A 22,894-nucleotide genomic window follows, 5' to 3' on the forward strand; every position below is an offset into this window, starting at 1 on the left:
TGGTGACAAAAAGATGGACTACAAAGTAAAAATGCCTACAAGAGAGAAATGAGAATAAGGCCACTCTAGCAAAAACTTTAGTAGTGCTCAACAATTTGACATTTAAATTGAAGTGCACTGTATTATAACACAGGATCCCACTGCTGATGACAGAAAGCATGGCAGAGTAACTATGAGAAAGATGACAGATAGATCAAGGAAAGATATACAAAGCTTTAGCACTTCCCAACAGCTTGACAACTGAACAGTAAGAAACAAGACAATACACACAGGACCAGACATAATAACCAATAAAGTTAGTTAAGTAACTATACCATGCAACAAAAAAATTACCTTGTTTATCTGCCATTAATATATAGAGGAGCACTGCATTTAAGCAGCAAGTAAAGCAAATAAACTGACGAGATGCAAACGCCAGCAGAAAAAAAAAAAAAGGCGAGACTATACCATACAAACCCCAAAGATGATGTTACATATAGCTCAATGTGCAGTTGTAAGACCATACCTTTGTAAGGCACAAGGTAAAGAAAACGGAGAAGGAAACAACTGTGCTGGGAGGAAGTACATCACAAAGTAGGCAAGAAGGTTTAAGAATCAAAAAGGCAGCAGAAAGGATATGACAGACATAGAATTACACTAACAGGATGTAGAAATATGCCAATACTTAACAGCATTTTGTGCACATCTTCTGACATACATTAATACAGAGCAAATTATTGAGGTAAATATAGAATTAGCGTGCTACACTGCTGCTCATTTGTCATTTTCATTACGATTATTCACTCATCTTCTCTCAGCTTGTAACTAAACACTGTTCACTGTCCTTGCACTGTGCTCTCCTTGCACTGTGCTCTCCTGACGAATAAAAAAATTGTCTGGTTTGGAACAAAAAAAAAAAAAAAAAAAAAAAACTAAGTGGCTTAGTGTTTTTGTTTAAAACAAATGTCAGAAAACCCAAACTGACAGAAATGTTGTTCTGTCAATAATGAAAATGAACTGAGCCAATGAGATAAGGTGACATCATCACAAAACTGATTGGGGAGAAGGAGGAAAAAAAAAGGAAGTGAGAATGGACTGTAAATTCAAGTCAGTTTTATGAAGTGATGTCAGTCTTGCTAACACCAGATTAGAATAAAATAAATGTAAAACTGTCCACAGACTGCTACACATACACTACACACTGTCACCATTAAGAAGCTTAAAGTAATTCAAATATTTTATAACTTCTTTTGCCAATGGCTTCCCTTTAAATAAAAGTTGTTCAAGTATGACACAGATGGGAAGACTTCAAAACGTATCTCCAGTCACTACAAGAAAAAAAAAAAATGAGCAATATGGACAGCAAGATAAAAAAAGCAAATAACCACTCAGTCCGTACAAATCATATTTTCAAAGTACTCTATGAAGGTAGTGTATATACCGTACAGATGAGAAAGCATTTTGTGTCATACAACAGACTACTACTACGTTTTTATTTTAATATGTATCCTCTTGAAAACAGGGTTTATAACTCTTGCTTCTATAATGGTACTACACTGAACTGTGTAAAACGAACTCATCAGTATAAATGTCATTTCAGTTCCCCTCTAAAAAGGCAGCATCTAATAGGATTACTCCAGTCAACAAAAGTAAGTAATCAAACATCTAAATTAATTATCAACCAAGTAAATGTACTCTTCAAAAGCATGGCAGTGTCAGACAAACTGAGTAACAGAAGTGTCTGGATTTCATCTTATTTTTTCTATTTTTAACCGTTTTTCCTTTCATCAACTGAGTTCATCCACTGAGCCAGAAACTCACTGTCAGGGAAAGTCTGGGAAGACAAGCTTCATAATACAAACCTATGAACAAAACAAACAACTTAGGCAGTCAGTCTTTGGGAAGTGTGAAAATAACATATCATCAATGGAAAAACCAAAGGTAAACAAGGGAAAAACATACAAGTTTTTATGCATACTACTTCAAGAACCATAATCAAATCCTTAAGTGGACAAAAAGTAACAGCAGCACTAACCATTGTGTCACTACATTCCCTAAAACTCAGATTTGTACATCCCTAATTCAGACATCTTACTTACGAAGATTCGCACATTAAGTACATGCTATGCCACATGCCTGCACATTCTACGACCTAGCTGTTAAACATTCCACTATGAAAAGTTAAAATAAAAAGAAGCCTGGTCCTCTGTAAAACACAGGACTTAAGTATTCTAGATTTGTACTGTTAGTGCACATCCAATATTCTGAGGTTCCTGCATGGTATCAAAAAGGAGCCCTTTCAACACTGCAAAGACGCACAACCCCCTTTTCTTCAACCACACTCTCAACTAAAAATGCACGTCTCAATCAGCTGCCAACAAACTTATCATCCGGGGGTGTTCATTTAAGAAATGAACAACTGTTCTACTACCCACCAGGATTAAATCATCAATTTCCCCTGCAGATAATTGTAATCAAGTTTGTGCCTTAGAGACATCTCTACCCATGCTAGGAAAAGTTGCTCACATCACCCTGCCCAAAAGAATGGTGCTAAAAGCTCAGAGATACTCATCCTGTTCCACTGTCCCTCCACTTACAAAGACATAAAAACACATGCTATAAGCACAAGTTCTTCTTATGTTATCACTAGCAAACCGAGCAAAGCACAGTGCTGTTATTACAACACATATGGGATCAGTACCTCATGAGAATCCTTTACTATTGCCAAAGCAATGAATCAGAGTTGCATAGTATGCTGTACTTTAAATACATATAATGCCCCAATGCATTTAAAATACAATTCATTTTAAAAACATAAAAAGTACAGTTTTGTACCTACCATAAATGTAGATGTTCGAAGATCCACATTGCTGCAGTCCTTACACTTGGGTAGTCCGCTGTCCTCGGTCGGCCCGAATATCAAAGTATAAGGCTGACGTCGGTCAAGGCGCATTTGACTGACATCAGGACGTCAGGGTACAAATGCGCATGACCGACGTCATATCCTCAGTCTTTTCTTGCCCCAGATGTCAGAAGACCCTAAAAATAAAGGTCAAAAACCAAAAGAAAGCAAACCAACAACCAACCATCCTAGCACTAAAAATATGTACAATATATACAAGAGACAATATACACCCACTTGACCACCCAACCCACACAACCGCCTCTAACTACAGAGGGGAAGGAGGGAGGGTAAATTGGACTGCAGCAATGTGGATCTTCGAACATCTACATTTATGGTAGGTACAAAACTGTACTATGTTCTTCATCTCACATTGCTGCAGTCCTTACACTTGGGTAGAATCCCAAAGCAGAGGTAAGGGAGGATGGTCAAATTATAAGGAAGCAGGAGCTGCCAAAATGCCCTGCAAAACAGCAGTGGCAAAACCAGCCCTGGATTTAGAGTAAAGTGGTAGGTGATAATGCTTGGAAAAAGTATGCACTGAACTCCAAGTAGCTGCCTCCAAAATATCCTTAGTTGCCACCCCTCTCAAAAAAGCTGTTGAAGTGGCAGTAGCCCTAGTGGAATGAGGCCTAATCCCAGCTGGAACTTCCTTGCCATGATGGGAACAACAGAAAGCAATGCAAAACCCAATCCACTTAGAAATAGTTTGTTTTGACACAGGCTTGCCCTGAGAACTCAAAGCAAAAGAAACAAATAATTGCTGAGACTGCCTGAACCCCTTAGTTCTGTCCAAATAATATCGCAACTGCCTGTGTACATCTAAAGTGTGCAAAATCTTTTCCCCTTTATTTTGGGGATTTGCATAAAAGGTAGGCAAATGAATAGTTTGGTTTAAAGCCACACTAGAAACCACTTTAGGCATAAAGGAAGGATTAGTACGTAAAGATACCCTATCCTTATGGAAAATTAAGAAAGGCTCAACTGCCATAAGGGCCTGCAACTCAGAAACCCTTCTTGCAGAGGTAATAGCCAACAAAAAAGCAGTCTTCCATGACAAAAACTTTAATTCAGCAGTAGCTGCAGGCTCAAAAGGTTGTAGAGTGAGTTTCTCCAACACAAAATTGAGATCCCAAGCAGGAGTAGGAGCTCTTCGTGGGGTCTTATATTCTTTGCCCCTCTAAGAAATTGCTTGAACAAAGGATGAGAAAACAATGGTGGGTCACAATCATAGTGAGCCGAAATTGCTACAGCATGAACCTTAATAGAAGAGAAGGACAAACCTTTGTCCAGTAACTCAGTAAGATATTGAAGAGCCACACTTAAATTAGGCTCAGAAACATCAAAATCCTTTGCTGCACTCCAAAATAAAAATCTCTTCCATTTTTCTGCGTACACTTTCCTTGTACTAGGCCTTCTAGCTTCCAAAATAACATTCAAAACTTGCTGTGGAAGTGGAGGCCCACTATGGCTCAAAACAGAATATGCCAGGCTGTTAGGTGCAGAGAGTGAAGCTTGACATTGAGCAAATGACTGTCCTCCTGAGACAACAGGTGTGGAATCGTAGGCAAAGGCCATGGAGGCTTCCATACCAGGCTCCTCAGTAATGGGTACCAATGCTGTCGAGGCCAATCTGGAGCTATCAAAATCATCCTTGGCTTGTCTTGTCTGGCCTTTAGTAGTACCTTTGGGAGGAGAGGCAGAGGCGGAAAGGCATACACATGAAGATTGCTCCAATTGAAAGAAAGAGCATCCACTCTCCAAGCTGTGGGATGAAACCTTTTGTGCAAAACTTTGGCAGCTGGTGGTTTAGTGGGGAAGCGAACAGATCTATGTCTGGAGTTCCCCATGACACTGTCAATTTCTGAAATACATGAGGATCCAATTTCCACTCGTGGGGATCCATAATTTGTCTGCTCAACACATCTGCTAAGGAGTTCTGTGCTCCGGCAGAAACCTTGCCTGAAGATTTAGCTGTAAACTGAGAGCAGTCTCCCACAAAATCATCGCTTGCCTGCATAGAGGATAAGAATGTGTTCCCCTGCTTGTTGATGTACCACATGACAGTTGTGTTGTCTGTTAGAATCAACACCTGCCCTGGAAGAAGTAAATCCTTGAAAGCTATTAATGCAAACTGGACTGCTAACATCTCTTTCAAGTTGATATGTAGATGTTGTAGTCTGGCAGGCCACTTGTCTTGTATCCACTTTCCATTCAGATGAGCTCCCCAAGCTTTGTCTGTGGCATCTGTCGTTAGAATCTGACTCGCCTCTGGCCGGGTCACAGAGAGTCCCTTGTTTAGGTGACATTCCTGAGCCCACCACAAAAATTCCTTTTGAATGCAAGGTATTATTTGAATGACAGTGTCCAAATCCTGGCAGTGCTGTGTCCATACATTTTTGAGATACCATTGTAGCTTCCTCATATGCAGTTTGGCATTGGGAAGCATCAGAATACAAGATGCCATGAACCCTAAGGCTTGAAGGACTGTCCTTGCAGTCAGCCCGGACTGATGAGACAACTGATGAAAGTAAAGGGAAAGATTCTTTTGTTTGTCCGGGGTCAAAAAGGCCATCTGGGATGCTGTATTCAGTCTCACACCCAGAAAGCACATGTCTTGAGAGGGTACTAGACTGGACTTTATTTCGTTCACAGAATACCCCAGGCATCTTAGCACTGCTATCACATAATCCAAATGATGAAGAAGCTCGTCCCTTCCTTGAGCCAGAATCAGGCAATCGTCCAAATAGGGATAAATCTGTATTCCTTTTAACCTGAGGAAAGCTATCACTGGAGCCAGAACCTTCGTGAACACTCTGGACGCAGTAGATAAGCCAAAGGGCAATGCAGAGAACTGATAATGAGAAGTCCCAGCTCGAAAACGCAGATACTTCCTGCAACTCAGTCTGATAGGAACATGAAGATAAGCCTCCTTGAGATCTAAAGTTACCATCCAATGATCTTTGCCCAGCAGAGGTAAAAGCTGCTGTAACGTCAACATTTTGAACTTGGGAATGTCCAGATAAGTGTTGAGGATAGATAAGTCCAAAATTGGTCTCCACGTGTTCCCTTTCTTTGGTACTAGGAACAGGCGAGAATAAAATCCTATGCCCACTTCTGGCATAGGGACCGGCTGAATGGCCCCTATTTGGAGTAACAGAGAAATTTGCTTGTGAGCCTCTATTCTTTGTGGAGGAGGAACGTCTGGCATGCCTTTGAAAGGAGGCAAGGTATGGAAATAAAACCTGTAACCGTGGTGTATGATATCCAATACCCATCTGTCTTGGGTAATTAAACTCCAATTTTCTTTGAAAAGTGCCAACCCTTCCTCCCAAAGGTGCTGCCAGACGAGAAGGCTCTGGCAGCTGAAAAGGTAGGTCATTGGGTCTGTTTACGAAAGGACTGACCCCTGCCCTCACCTGAAGACTGTGCAGGAGAACTCCCAGTTCTAGGCCTGAAAGAACCCTGAGCTCTGCCCCTACCACGTCTAGATCTACCCCTAGACTGGGAATCATAAGAAGGATACATCCACCCCTTAGTAGGCCAATTTCTACTAAACTTTGGAGGCTGAACCTGCAAAAAATCTTTAACAGTCTGCATAGACTTAGCCTTGTCTTCCATTTTCTTTAAAACTGTCTCAACAGGAGAACCAAACAACACATCAGATTGTAAAGGAGCATCTAAAATCCTTGTTTTAACATGGTCAGATAAATTCTGATCCCTCAGCCAGGCGTGCCTGAAGAACTGACCCAGTGGCAGCCACCCTAGGCGAGGCCTGTACAGCATCAAAACCACATTGCAAAGAATGCTTACCCACCTGTTCAGAAACATGTACTAAATCTTGCAACTCTTTACAATCAATACCTTCCGCCAGAGCATCAACCTTAGACTTCAATTGTGAAAGGAGATAGTTTTGGTATTTTAACATGTGAAACTGGCAATTCAAAGCCCTCATAGCTAGAGTGGAAGAAGTATAAACTTTCTTTCCCCATCTATCCAAAGCCTTGGCCTCTTTGTCTGAAGGAACCGGATTCTTGACAACAGAAGCCTTAACACCTTTAGGCCCCTGACTAACAGTTTCTGGGTCTGCCCTAGGACTCTTAAAAAGATACTTATGAGCTTCAGGCACCCTGTAATATCTATCAGGTTTAACAGGAGCAGGAGGCAAAGAATCAGGATTAAGTGAAGCCTCTGCAAAAACATCTTCCACCACATCCAAAACAGGAGGTATAGCCAAAGGCCTATGCTGGGGTAAAAACAAAAATTCCCTAAGCCTTTTCCTGGAATCAGAGAAGTCCTGACCTTCCCACTTAAAATGCTCCCTCATAGAATGAAGAGTTTCCGAAAAAGAAAAATCCTCAGGAGGAGAAGCAGAAGGAGTAGAATCATCCACATCAGAGTCAGAATAAGGAGAATACTCCTGCAAGTCTTCAGCCGAAGACTCTGAAACATCTGAAGCCTGCTCAAAACTCCCTGGCTCAGGCTCCACCCTAGGTCTCTTATCAGGAGGAGGCAAAGAACCCCTAATCAAAGTAATCAAATCTTCTGCCATTTTAAGCATATGCTTCTTGGGCACAGTTCCAGAAGAACTAGGGGTGACACCAACTGAAGCTAAACCTGGCCTGCCTCTGGGAGAAGCCTTGGCAACAGAAGGAGAGGGCCTAACCACCCTAGGAAGGGAGGGGATTAAAGTAACCTGAGAAGCCCCTTCAGCCTGACCTGCCTCCTGAGAGGCCACATCCTGCAATAACAAAGTCTCTCCCTGGGAACCCAAAGAAATTTCCGGTGGAACCACCGGCTCCACCGACACCTCTAAAGAACCGGCGTCCGGTACAGACGGTTCTTCCAGCCTAGGCTTAACTGCTTTGTCCTTGCGCTTCTTCGAAGAAGCGGGCGTCGGAGCATCCGACGGCATTTTATAATTGCACCGCTTCCCAAAGACTAACCTGGCACAATCCAACCTTCTCTTTATAGTGCGTTTATTGAATCTAGCACAAGAGCGACAGCCAACAACGTCGTGCTCAGGCCCTAAACAAGGAATACACAAAGTATGATAATCTCTATGCGGTATCTGTTTCCCACAAGAAATGCAATTATTCACTTTTTCTGACATCCGGTAAACCACTGAGGCAAGAAAAACTAAAATATTCCCCAACGGGTACTTAGCCAACTTTGACTCGGTCTGAAACTTCGAAAACGAAAAATCTCAGAACGCCAACCGGCACTTGCAATGCTGCTTCTGCATCGGACCATGCGGCAAAAAAGACTGAGGATATGACGTCGGTCATGCGCATTTGTACCCTGACGTCCTGATGTCAGTCAAATGCGCCTTGACCGACGTCAGCCTTATACTTTGATATTCGGGCCGACCGAGGACAGCGGACTACCCAAGTGTAAGGACTGCAGCAATGTGAGATGAAGAACATCTGGTAAAGCAAACAAATCTGTATATGAAATATGACAGTCAAGAAAAGTGCCTTGTAAATACTGATCACAGATGATGAAAGAAATTGTCAGTTTGTCAAATCACATACTTTTGCACTCAAACTTTAAATATCTTAGCGTTATGATTACTGAGCAAAGCACTCGTATCAGTTTAAGAATGACCCTCAGCTCTCTCCATTTTCATTAACATATACATAGTGGGATAATTATGGCCCTATTACTGTTTCCAGGATAATTAACCACTTTTCCATAACATATTCAACTGAAAACATTTTATACACAAAGATGGAAATAATTTATCTTGTTAAAGTCAACTTTATTAAAACTAGAAAATTACTGTAGCAATAGTTTTAATAAGCCAGAACCGTCTGCCCCAGCCTTTAGCAAAGTTAACCACTGGTACTAGTTTTAGTCATACTTTTAGAACACAGTCAGATTTAATGAATGCTGGGTAGTGACCAACAATATACACTGTAACATGTTAGTCTGTGCTCTAAATAAATCTCTCTCAATACATTGTTTAGGAAGGATTCCTATTAAAACTACACACCAACTTATCCTAAACACTGCGATTTGACATACCTAAATTGCCAGAAGCTATGGCTCACCACAATGGCAGCATAAAAGCTTTAGCTTACCCTTTTCCTCTTACTGTAACTTAACACTGTTCCATTTGTCAGTGGATTAAATTCCACTTACCTGCATCTCCCCTGCAGAGCATAAACAAGAGAGACTGGCTTCTCCTGAGAACAAAGACATGGCCAAAACTGTCAGGAAGGCAAATACGATCGCACCTGCCAACTGCATTGACTGCTCCAGTGACTTACCATTCTAGGCATAATGGTTTACTACTCTTATCTGAAGGCAAAAATAAACACTTCTACCCTGAGACTACTATGACCTTCCTGGGATTCCCAAATTTCACTTAACTTCACTAAAGTGACAACCTGACCTCTGTACAGTATCCCCAACTGCAAAACTTGATCTCATCATAAAGCTGTAGATCCACTTAATATTTAATAAAAAATTCTCCCAAAAAACTTTAAAATGCAATCATACTCTTTATTTTGCCCCATGACTACTCACCCTCTCTTCCATTTGTTCATCACCATAATCATCCCTCTTTCCCACTAATTTTTTTTTTTAACAGGAAATCGGGATATTGTCAGACCAGTCATCACCTCTCTCCTACCTTCTTCGGTAGTCATGACAGACTCTCATAAGTCTTCTCTCATCCAATCCATCCATCTCTTTGTTGGACATCTTTATTTACGGTTGATGTTTTACTGTCCATCTCAAATCTTCTTGTGCTTTCCTGTACGTGCCCAAAACAACCTATGTCACAAGAGATAATTCAATAAAGGTATTTTTAAAAAACACAGTAATCTGTTCTCTTTGACCAACTCTGGCTTCTGCTCTAATGTCATCACTTCTTCATCTGCCCTACAGCTTGGATTGTACCACCCGTCAAAGCCATTCAATCCCCATCACTTCTAGCTTCCTCAACTGATCACCCTTCACTGCCCATGTTTCTGTACCATACAGAAGTATTGATCACACCACTATTTTGAATACCTTACTTTTCATCTGCTTAGGGTAGTGTGTGACAGAAGAATGCCAAACACACTGTGCCATTTTGGTTTCAGCCCCTCTTGATTATAAGAATACCAAACACACTGTGCCATACTGGTTTCAGCCCCTCTTGATTATAGCTTTGACCTCCTTATTCAGACTTCCTTCCTCCTCAACCACCCCTCCCAGACACTTGATATGGTTAACCTGCTCCACCATTTCCCTTCTATGTTAATTTTTAGCTTCTTCCGATTCCCCCATTTCATATCATGTATCGTCTTGGTTTTTCATTCAATTCCTCCACAGTTTGCTAAAATTTCCATTTAGATTCTGCTTAGAATGCCACCATCTGCATACAGCAACTTTAGCAAAACGGTCAGAATGGACATGTCAGTAATGAGTCTATAACTAGTATGAACACTAGTGTGCTCACAACTGAATCTTAATGTAAACTCATCCCCACTGGGAACCCCCTCCTCAAGTCCGAACACTGTTCCTACTTGTGTCATTGTGCCCTTGTCACAAGCCTCCACTAATTCAACTAATGTTTCTGGGACTTTGAACCACCGCAGCTCTCTCCAAGTCAGTTTTTTTTTTTTAAATCTTCACACGCTTTCTACAAGTCTAGAAATATTAATTTGGACTCTTACTTCTTCACTATCTCACTGCAAACCTTGTGATGGATGTGCTGCATCTCACTCCAAGCTGCTGTTATTCCATCTTACCTTCTACTATTCAATTACCTCCTCCAGAAGCCAATTCTCCCCTAATTCATCCAACATCGTGATCATATCTCCTGGAATCTCATCTGAGCCTGCTGCTTTCCCTGACCCTATTTTGTTTAATGCAGTTCTTACTTTTTAAGACAGGTTTCTTCTTCTTCCTCTTGCATTGCAGGATGTGTATGGAACAGTGCAACTTATTTGGTGTTTTCTTCATTCAGAAGCTGCTGGAAGTACTCCTCATTTGTTTTTCACATTCCACATAAATGGTGGCTTAGTCATCTTTCCCATTTGTTCCTTGCAACATGACAGAGTTTTTGTGCCACCTGCCGAGTCAAATTTCCAGAAGGTGATAGTGTGCCTCCGATACCTTTTTGCCATTGACACTGTCCTCATGGCCTCTGTTAGCCAACCAGTATTCCTCCTTCGCCTAGTCATTTTTTCCCCATCTCCCACTTTTTCCTACACTCCTTTCTTTTGATAAAGTACAGTTTTGTACCTACCATAAATGTAGATGTTCGAGGATCCACATTGCTGCAGTCCTAACTATTGGGTAGTCCGCTGTCCAGTCGGCCCGAATACCAAAGTATATGGCTGACGTCGGTCACGGCGCATTAGACTGACGTCAGTACGTCAGGGTACTAATGCGCATGACCGACGTCATATCCTCAGTCTTTTCTTGCCCCAGATGTCAGAAGACCCTAAAAAGACAAGGCCAAAACCAAAACACACCAAACATACCTGCACCAAAAATATATACAATATATACAAAGGTACCAGAATATAATCTCACCTACACAACCACCCCTAAACACAGAGGGGAAGGAGGGAGGGTAAATTGGACTGCAGCAATGTGGATCCTCGAACATCTACATTTATGGTAGGTACAAAACTGTACTATGTTCTTCATTCCACATTGCTGCAGTCCTAACTATTGGGTAGAATCCCAAAGCAGAGGTAAGGGAGGCTGGCAAATCATAAGGAAGCAGGAGCTGATAACATGCCTTGCAAAATAGCTGTGGCAAAACCAGCCCTAGACTTAGAGTAGAGAGGAAGGTGGTAATGCTTAGAGAAAGTATGCACTGAACTCCAAGTAGCTGCCTCCAAAATATCCTTAGTTGCCACCCCCCTTAGAAATGCTGTTGAAGTGGCAGTAGCCCTAGTGGAATGAGGCCTAATCCCAGCTGGAATCTCTTTGCCATGATGGGAATAACAAAATGCAATGCAAAACCCAATCCACCTAGAAATAGTTTGTTTTGACACAGGCTTGCCCTGCGAACTCAAAGCAAAAGAAACAAACAACTGCTGAGACTGCCTAAAATCCTTAGTCCTGCTTAAATAATAACGCAATTGCCTGTGTACATCTAAAGTGTGCAAAATCTTTTCCCCTTTATTTTGGGGATCTGCATAGAAAGTAGGCAAATGAATAGTTTGGTTTAAAGCCACACTAGAAACCACCTTAGGCATAAAGGAAGGATTAGTACGTAATGATACCCTATCCTTATGAAAAATCAAAAAGGGCTCAACCGCCATAAGGGCTTGTAACTCAGAAACCCTTCTTGCAGAAGTAATGGCCAACAAAAAAGCAGTCTTCCATGACAAGTATTTCAGTTCAGCAGTAGCCGCAGGCTCAAAAGGTTGTAGAGTAAGTTTCTCCAACACAAAATTGAGATCCCAAGCAGGAGTAGGAGCTCTACGGGGGTCTTATATTCTTTGCCCTCTAAGAAATTGCTTGAACAAAGGATGAGAAAACAATGGTGGGTCACAATCATAGTGAGCTGAAATTGCTGCAGCATGAATCTTAATGGAAGAGAAAGACAAACCTTTGTCCAATAACTCAGTAAGATATTGAAGAGCCACACTCAAATTAGGTTCAGAAATCTCCAAATTCTTTGCTGCACTCCAAAATAAAAATCTCTTCCATTTTTCTGCGTACACTTTCCTTGTACTAGGTCTTCTGGCTTCCATAATCACATTTAAAACTTGTTGAGGAAGTTGAGACCTGCTGTCTTTCAAAACAGAATATGCCAGGCTGTTAGATGAAGAGTTTGAAGCTTGACATTGAGCAGATGACCGTCCCTCTGAGACAATAGGTGTGGAATCAAGGGTAAAGGCCATGGAGGCTTCCTTACCAGACTCCTCAGTAATGGGTACCAGTGCTGCCGAGGCCAATCTGGAGCTATTAAAATCATCCTTGGCTTGTCTTGTCTGACCTTTAGAAGCACCTTTGGGAGAAGAGGCAGAGGTGGAAAAGCATACACATGAAGATTTTTCCAACTGAAAGAAAGAGCATCCACTTTCCAAGCTGTGTGATGAAATTCCTTCGTGCAAAACTTTGGCAGCTGGTGGTTCAGTGGAGAAGCGAACAGATCTATGTCTGGAGTTCCCCATGACACTGTCAATTTTTGAAATACATGAAGATCCAGTTTCCACTCGTGGGGATCCATGATTTGTCTGCTTAACAATCTGCTAAGGAGTTCTGTGCTCCCGGCAGAAACCTTGCCTGAAGAGTTAGTTGCAAGCTGAGCGCAGTCTCCCATAAAATCATTGCTTGCCTGCACAATGGGTAAGAATGTGTTCCCCCTTGTTTGTTGATGTACCACATGACAGTTGTGTTTGTCTATTAGAATCAACACCTGCCCTGGAAGAAGTAACTCCTTGAAAGCCATTAATGCAAACTGGACTGCTAACATCTCTTTCATGTTGATATGTAGATGCTGTAGTCTGGCAGGCCACTTGTCTTGTATCCACTTTCCATCTAGATGAGCTCCCCAAGCAATGTCTGAGGCATCCGTCGTTAGAATCTGACTTGCCTCTGGCCGGGTCACAGAGAGTCCCTTGTTTAGGTGACATTCCTGAGCCCACCACAAAAATTCCTTTTGAATGCAAGGTATTATTTGAATGACAGTGTCCAAATCCTGGCAGTGCTGTGTCCATAGATTTTGAGATACCATTGTAGCTTCCTCATATGCAGTTTGGCATTGGGAAGCACCAGAATACAAGATGCCATGAACCCTAAGGCTTGAAGGACTGTCCTTGCAGTCAGCCCGGACTGAAGAGATAATTGATGGAAGTAACTGGAAAGATTCTTTTGTTTGTCCGGGGTTAAAAAGGCCATCTGGGCTGCTGTATTCAGTCTCACACCCAGAAAGCACATGTCTTGAGAGGGTACTAGACTGGACTTTATTTCGTTCACAGAATACCCCAGGCATCTTAGCACTGCTATGACATATTCCAAATGCTGTAGAAGGTCTTCCTTTTCTTGAGCCAGAATCAGGCAGTCGTCCAAGTAAGGTTAGATTTGAATTCCTTTTAGCCTGAAGTAAGCTATCACTGGAGCCAGAACCTTTGTGAATACTCTGGGCGCAGTAGGTAAGCCAAAGGGCAATGCAGAGAACTGATAATGAGAATTTCCAGCTCGAAAACGCAGATACTTTCTGCAACTTAGCCTTACAGGCACATGAAGGTAAGCTTCCTTGAGATCTAAAGTTACCATCCAGTGATCTTTGCCCAGCAGAGGTAAAAGCTGTTGTAACGTCAACATTTTGAACTTTGGAATGTCCAGATAAGTGTTGAGGATAGATAAATCCAAAATTGGTCTCCACGTGTTCCCCTTCTTTGGTACTTGGAACAGGCGAGAATAAAATCCTAGGCCCCTTTCTGGCACAGGAACTGACTGAATGGCTCCTATTTGGAGCAACAGAGAAATGTGCTTGTGAGCCTCTGTTCTTTGTAGAGGAGGAATGTCTGGCATGCCTTTGAAAGGAGGCAAGGTATGGAAATAAAACCTGTAACCGTGGTGAATGATATCCAGAACCCATTTGTCTTGGGTAATTAAATCCCAATTTTCTTTGAAAAGAGACAGCCTTCCTCCTAAAGGTGCCGCCAGGTGAGAATGTACTGGCAGCTGAAAAGGCAGGTCATTGGGTCTGCTTACGAAAGGACTGACCCCTGCCCTCACCAGAAGTCTGAGCAGGTGAACTCCTGTCCTAGGCCTAAAAGAACCTTGAGCTCTGCCCCTACCACGTCTAGACCTACCCCTAGACTGGGAATCATAAGCAGGATAAGTCCACCCCTTAGTAGGCCAATTTCTACTAAACTTGGAGGCTGCACCTGCAAAAAATCCTTAACAGTTTGCATAGACTTAGCCTTGTCCTCCATTTTCTTTAAAACTGCTTCCACAGGCGAACCAAACACATCAGACTGTAAAGGAGCATCCAAAATCCTTGTCTTAACATGCTCAGCTAAGTTCTGATCTCTCAACCAGGCGTGCCTACGAAGAACAGAACCAGTGGCAGCCACCCTCGAGGAGGCCTGCACAGCATCAAAACCACACTGCAAAGAATGCTTTCCCACTTGTTCAGAAACATGAACTAAATCCTGCAGCTCTTTACACTCAATACCTTCAGCCAGAGCATCCACCTTAGACTTCAATTGTGAAAGGAGATAATTCTGATATTTTAACATATGAAACTGACAATTCAACGCCCTCATGGCTAAAGTGGAAGAAGTGTACACTTTCTTTCCCCATCTATCCAAAGCCCTTGCCTCCTTATCAGGAGGAACAGGATTTTTAACCACAGAAGCCTTCACACCTTTAGGCCCCTGAGAGACAGTTTCAGGGTCCGCCCTAGGACTCTTAAAAAGATACTTATGGGCGTCAGGCACCCTATAGTACCTATCCGGTTTAACTGGGGCAGGAGGCAAAGAATCAGGATTTAGTGAAGCCTCTGCAAAAACATCTTCTACCACATTCAGAACAGGAGGTATAGCTAAAGGCCTATGCTGGGGTAAAAACAAGAATTCTCTAAGCCTTTTCCTGGAATCAGAGAAATCTTGACCTTCCCATTTAAAATGCTCCCTCATGGAATGCAGAGTCTCTGAAAAAGAAAAATCCTCAGGAGGCGAAGCTGAAGGAGTAGAATCATCCACATCAGAATCAGAATAAGGAGGATACTCCTGCAAGTCTTCAGCAGAAGACTCAGAAGCCTCCGAACATTGCTCAAAACTCTCAAACTCAGGTTCCACCCTAGGCCTCTTATCAGGAGGGGGCATAGAACCTCTAATCATAGTAATCAAATCCTCTGCCATTTTTAGCATATGCTTCTTAGGTAAAGACCCTGAAACATTCGGAGAAACCCCCACTGAAGCTAAAGTAGGCCTGCCTCTTAAAGAAGCCTTGGCAACAGAAGGCGAGGCCCTAACCACCTTAGGAAGAGAGGGAAGAACAGCCACCTGAGAAGCCCCTTCTGCCTGGCCTACTTCCTGAGAGGACACATCCTGCAACAATAAAGTTTCTCCCTGAGACTCCAAAGAAACTCCTGGCAGAACCTCCGGCTCCACTGAGCCCTCTAAAGAACCGACGTCCGGGACTGTCGGTTCTTCCCCTCTAGGCTTCGCTGCTTTGTCCTTGCGCTTTTTGGCTGAAGCGGGCGTCGGAGTATCCGACGGCATTTTATAATTACAACGCTTCCCAAACACTAACCTGGCACAGTCTAACCTTCTCTTAATAGTGCGTTTTTAAATCTAGCACAAGAGCGGCATCCAACAACGTCGTGCTCAGGCCCTAAACAAGGCATACACAAAGTATGGTAATCCCTATGAGGTATCTGTTTCCCACAAGAAATACAGTTATTCACTTTTTCTGACATCCGGTTAAATACTGAGGCAAGAAAAAACCAAAATATTCCCCAACGGGGTACTTAGCCAACTTTGATTCGGTCTGAAACTCTGACTTCAGAAACTTTCAGAACGCCAACCTGCACTCGCAAAATTGCTTCTGCATCGGACCATGCGGCAAAAAAGACTGAGGATATGACGTAGGTCATGCGCATTAGTACCCTGACGTACTGACGTCAGTCTAATGCGCCGTGACCGACGTCAGCCATATACTTTGGTATTCGGGCCGACTGGACAGCGGACTACCCAATAGTTAGGACTGCAGCAATGTGGAATGAAGAACATCTTCCTGGACTTCTGCATTCCACCACCAACTTTCCTCATGAACCTTACTTCCATACCTGGCTTGGCCACATAGGTTCATAGTAAATAGTATGCCAGCTGCCCTTGCAGGCCACTTTAAACCTAGTAAGTTTCATACTTGTGCTCATTTGATTATAGATTGTCCTTACCTATCCCATGGTCAATAATTATATATAATCCCTAATGAGAATAACTGCCATCATACCATAAATAATTTGAGGGGGCCCATGCACGAGATAAAGCTTTTAGGAGCTGCTTCTATCAATTAGTAGCATAGGGGCTAGTTCTAGGAAAAATTTGTTTCTCCCATCTATAAATCTAAACTGCAACTGAATATGAACAGGGATGAAGTTTTATGAGGACTGGGAATCTGCACCACAGCAGCAAGATATAGCTTTCCCTCCAAACTGTTCTAGAAGAGGTTTAGCTTCCTAGCAGAGCATTTCTCATACAATTTAATTTGCTGATGTGCAATAAATTAAATCAGTAATAACTCAGAGGATGCCTTGCATGCCAGACATAGGTCACCTGTTAACAGTCTGTAAGATACAGAGTAAAGTGAGAGGGCTTCGAGTCGGTCCATGTAGGACATATTGTTTAGGCCTTGAATCCTTTTAGTAAGTTATTGCTGTGGGCATTCCAGTTGTTGCAGGTGTCTGGAGAGATGCATGCCAAAGAGGCATTACATTCAATGACTGGCATAATGACGGCTGAGTAAAAGGGGACAATAACATTCCTAGACACAATTCCTGCTGTTTTGAGATGCTGTCAGTCTTTCAATACTACCTATTTCTCTCCATCCTGAGGTAGGAAAGCCCTAAATAGTTGCAAAGACGTGTCTGGAGCATTTCTCCCCAGGCCTTCGCTGAAAATTGGCTTAGTTTCAAGTCGGACTTTCCCAGTTAACAAATGTAAAAGAAAGAAAGAAAGAAAGAAAGAAAGAAAGAAAGAAAAGAAATACAAAATAAATAAAAAATATTTCTTTGAACTTCTGTGTTTTTGCTCCAGTCAACTTCCAGGTCTTCATCCTAGTCTTTATTGACCTTAGAGTTTGCAGAAGCTTATGGTTACCAGTGGTCTATGCTGTGGGTGAACTGTTAAGCTGGTGACAACTTCTCAATCTCACATTCTACCATAGTGGCATTTTCTTACTAGGACAAAATCTACCAGAGTTGCAAGTTGACCACTCTTGTATGTGATCTTGTAACAAATCACCCTTTTGGAACCAAGTGTTGGCTACCAGCAACCCATTTGTCAGACAGAAGCCTAGAATGACCTCTCTTTCTTTATTCTTACTGCCAAACCACTGTGGACACAGGCAGTCCTCAAATCCTGTTCTGCTTGTCCCAACAAAAGCATTCAGGTCTACAATTATCACCACTAACTCATGACTCAGTCATGTTGCCCTGCTTTATCTAGTAGGTCCTGCAACTACTGCCTGAATGCACTATTTTCCTCACCAACACAAACCTGCCATGGGACACAGGATGAAATAATAAATACTGCCTTATCTGACTGCCATGAGTCTATCACGAATTCTGTTGGAAGTTACTCACTATTTTCAGAACACAATCTCTCACCAACATTTCCACAACATTTCTACTCTCTCTTCCCTGGGTAGTAGACTCTGGATCTCAATCCAATTGGTTTTACTGCACTGCCCTTCCACATTGTCTCCTGCATATACTGGATGCCTAGTTTCTAACTTACCATCATGTCATCCACTTCTAAGCTGCATCCAGTCAGTGAATCTACAAATCAGTGTAGCAATCCTTAGTTCATGTTTAACAGGTTTTACATCCTGCTTTCATTTAATAGAGCTATCCCTGGTAACCCAGGCTGGACACTGGCCAGTCAGCAGCTTACTGACCCAAGGGTGCCAGGCTTTATGGCAGGAATATAATGGACAACAGAGGCACATAGGCCTTTCACATAGCCTGAGCCACTAGCATAGGTTGGAGTAGGCCGCAACTGTCAACCTTAGAGCAAGAAATGTGGACAAAACCAAAAAAGAATAAGGGGAATAAAGGGCAAAATCAGGTAGAAATTTTAAATATTGCTCTTATAAACTTTAAAAAAAAAAAGTTGTTAGAATGACAGGTTTTCCATTAGCATGCAGTTTCTAAACAATTTACATTAGGATGCATTTTCTAAAGTATACGAAGTCTGCAACTCAAATGCCCCATTATTTAGTTACTTCGTTCTACAATAATTTGCCAGAAAACCAAATATTTTCTGAGGAACACACCAGAGGCAAAAAAAAATGCACATTCTGCAAAGTCCTTGACAGCTGACAGGTATGGAGTAGGCACATTTTTGGCATATTAGCCCATAGGACTAAATCACCTTCACTTTTTACACTGTTGTGTAACCACCAAGACGGCACACAGTTTGTGATTTGCTTTCTATTTACAGGATACTGAGCACCAAAATGAATGCCTAACGTCGCTGGTCTATACAACTCTTCCCCTGAAAAGCATCATCTAGAGTCCGTGCTGCTGCCCACAACTCCATTACATTTTTGGGAAAGAGGAAACACCTAGCATGTTTTTGAGAGGTGGGGAGAGGAATCCCACAACAACACAGGAAAAACTTGCAGATGCCACACAGGTGCTACTTAAATATCAGGATCAAATCCTGTACTTAGGCTTGGGAGATGGAGACTTTTTTTTTTAAACAAGAAAAGTACAGTTGTGTACACTTACCATAAATGTATATGTTATGTATTCACTGTAGCAGTCATCACATTTGGGTTATCTGCTTGCAGTAGCCCTCAGTCGGCCTGAAAGTCCTGGGTCAGTTGCTGTCCCTTCTTCCGTGACGTCAGGAGTATAAAACATGTGCAGCCAACGCCATTACATCAGTTTTTCTTGCCCCAGATGTCAGGTGCGCCCCCTAATCGGAAGCAATAAAATCTATAATTAAACAAGGATATACCTCCAACAAAAAAAGCAAATACACCAAAAAGCTTTTTGAGCATAGTAAAGGAGAGTAGAGGTATAGCCAAAAGAAGTAAGGGGAGCTGGAGGGAGGGTAACCAGGACTGCAACAGTGAATATACTCGAACATCTACATTTATGGTAAGTGTACACAACTGTACTATGTTCTTCATGTTTCACTGTTGCAGTCCTCACATTTGGGTAGATTCCCAAAGCTAAGGATGGGAGGAGAAATTTAGATAGCATTAGGACCAGCTATAAGGCCTTGCAAGACTGCAGTGGCAAAGCCAGCTCTGGATTTAGAGAAAATTGGCAGATGGTAATACTTGGTGAAAGTATATACAGAACTCCAGGTAGCAGCTTCTAGGATGTCCCTGGTAGGGACGCCTCTGAGAAAGGCCGTAGAGGTAAATGCAGCCCTGGTTGAGTAGGGTCTGATCCCCTGTGGGATAGGTTTTCCATGGTGCTTGTAGTAGAAATGAATGAATGAAATGGCCTATCCATTTGGAAATGATTTGCTTTGAAATAGCCTTCCCCTCTGCCCTGCAGCAAATGCCGCCAGCAGTTGTTCAGATTTCCTTTGAGGTTTAGTCCTGTCCAAGTAGAATCTAAGTCGTCTGTGCACATCTAAAGAGTGCAGTATCCATTCCCCTTTGTTCTGTGGAGTAGGAAAGAAGGTTGGCAAATGAATGGACTGATTAAGGGCCACACTGGATACCACCTTGGGCATGAAGGAGGGACTGGTCCTGATGGACACCCTGTCCGCATGAAAGATGATGAAAGGCTCCAGTGCCATAAGGGCCTGTAATTCAGATACCCTTCTTGCTGAAGTGATTATTAAAAGGAAAGTTGTTTGGCTCGAAAGGAGGAAGAGTGAGTTTCTCCAATACAAAGTTAAGGTCCCAGGCTGGGGTTGGAGCTCTCCTGGGTGGTCGTAAATTTTGGCCCCTCTGAGGAACTGCTTGAGCAGTGATGAGAGAAGAGGGGAGGTTCTGTGTTATAATGGGCTGAAATAGCAGTGGTGTGGATTTTGATGGAGGAGAAAGACAGGCCCTTGTGAAGCATCTCAGTTAAGTATTGTAAAATCTGAGATAAATTGGGCACTGCTGGGCTCATCCCTTGAGATCGGTTCCAGGCACAGAATCTTTTCCATTTTTCAGCATAAAATGTTCTAGTACTAGGCCTCCTTGCCTCTAAAATGATATCCATCACTGGTTTACTGAAGGATGGTAAAGGAGAGATTAGGTAATTAGCCAGGCTGCTAGGTTCAGTGTGTGAAGCTGAGGGTGCAGAATCCAGTTCTCCTGCTGAGACAGTAGGGTAGGAGTCTGAGGCAGGTGCCATGGGGCTGACAGTAACACACTGCGCAGGACGGGGTACCACTGTTGGCGTGGCCCAGTCTGGTGCAATCAAAATTGTCTTTGGTTTGTCTTGTTTGATCTTTAGTAGTACTTTGGAGAGCAGAGGCAGAGGAGGAAAAGCATAAACCGATAGGTTTTTCCAGCTGAAGGACAGAGCATCCACTTTCCAAGCTTGTTTGTGGGGAGTCCATGTGCAAAATTTGTCCAATTGATAGTTCTGGGGGGAGGCAAACAGGTCTATATCTGGGCTCCCCCATCTGCTTGTCAACAAGTTGAAAATCCTTGGTTCCAGTTTCCACTCATGTGGGTCCATGAGGTTTCTGCTTAGTCTGCCAGTGTGTTTAGTTTTCCTGGCAGGAATTGAGCTTGTAGATGCACTTGGTAGCTCAGGGCTGTGTCCACAATGCCATGGCTAGTCTGCAGAGGGGGTAAGAATGTGTACCCCCTGCTTGTTTATGTACCAAATAACAGTGGTGTTGTCTGTCTTTTACCATTAATTGTCCTGGAAGAATGTGGTCCTTGAAATCTGTCAGAACATTCTGTACAGCTAACATTTCTTTTTGATTGATATGCAGGTGCATTTGACTGAGTTCCATTTACCCTGAATGCACTTCCCTTCCAGGTGAGCCCCCCATGCATAGTCGGATGCATCTGTTAGGGTTTGGGCGGCAGGGGGTAGTGTGAATGGTAGTCCCTTGTTTTGGTGGCAGGCCTCTGCCCACCAAAGGAACTCTAGGCGTAGGTAAGGTATGATGGGAATCATTGCTTCTAGATCCAGAGAACGTTGACACCATAGGCTTTTTAAATACCATTGTAGTTTCCACATATGCAGTCTTGCATATGGAATTAGAAGAATGCAGGAGGCCATGAACCCCAATACTTGTAGTATTTGGCTTGAAGATAGCAGGGTTTTTGTGGCCACTTGTTTGAAGTAGGTTGTCAAATGAATTTGTTTCTCTGGCGTGAGGAAAGCTATGTGGGAAGTTGTACTCGAGCTTGCTCCCAAGAATATAATTTGTTGACAGGGTACCAGGAGTGATTTCTTTTCGTTTATGGTGTACCCCAGACAAGTTAGCACCCTTTGTACAAAGGCCAGATGACTCAAAAGTATGTCCTGGCTTTCTGCCTGAATTAGACAAATCGCCCAGGTATGGGTATATTTGAAAATTTCTTTGCCTGCAAAATGCAATGACTGGAGATGGGCACTTTGTGAATAACTTGGGTGCAATAGATAAGCCAAAGGGCAGTACAGAGAACTGATAGTGCGTGTAGCCTGGTTTGAAGTGTAGGTATCTTCTGCAAGATTCTCCGACTGGGATGTGCAGGTATGCTTCCTTTAAATCTAGTGTTGCCAACCAGGTGTCTTTGCCTAGCATAGGGAGCAACTGGTGAAGAGTCAGAATCTTGAATTTTGGAATCACCAAAAAGGTGTTTAGAGTAGACAGGTCCAGGATAGGACACCATGAATTGTCCTTTCTGGGTACCAGGAAAAGTCTTGAATAGAAACCTTGTCCCTTTTCCTCTTCTGGTACCAACTGAATAGCCACCATGCTTAAGAGAAAGTACTTCCTTTTGGGCTTCTTCCCACTGATTTGGGGGTAGATCTGGCCACCCGCTTGGTGTTGGTAACGTGTGGAACTGAAATCTGTATCCCTGGGACACTATATTTAAAACCCATTTGTCCTGGGTAATGAGTTCCCCGTTCTTTGCAAGAGCAGCAACCTTTCCCCCCCCCAAAGGGGCAGTCAGTTAAGAAGTGCTTGGAAGTTTTAAAATAAAGTCATTGAGACAGTTTACCATAGGGGGAGTTTTATTACTCCCAGATTTGGAAGTGGAGGACCCCCACTGCTTAGTCCTGTGCGTACCCTGGGACTGAAGCCTGGGAGCTCTGCTGTATCTGGGTTTGGACTGAGAAGGTCTGGAAGAGGCAGGAAAGGACCAACTCTTGGAAGGCCAATGCCTACTAAACCTTGGAGGTTGTACTTGTAAAAA

General features: G+C 42.7%; 1 protein-coding gene across 1 annotated transcript in view; it reads right to left on the minus strand.

Annotated features, from left to right (window-relative positions):
* Positions 1 to 22,894, minus strand: part of ROCK1 (Rho associated coiled-coil containing protein kinase 1) — a 4,526,103-nt gene that overhangs the window by 4,465,919 nt on the left and 37,290 nt on the right. The window lies entirely within an intron of this gene.

This window comes from Protopterus annectens, chromosome 3.part0 (genome assembly GCF_019279795.1).
Source record: "Protopterus annectens isolate FY-2018-M chromosome 3.part0, PAN1.0, whole genome shotgun sequence".
In the NCBI taxonomy this organism is placed as follows: Eukaryota; Metazoa; Chordata; order Ceratodontiformes; family Protopteridae; genus Protopterus; species Protopterus annectens.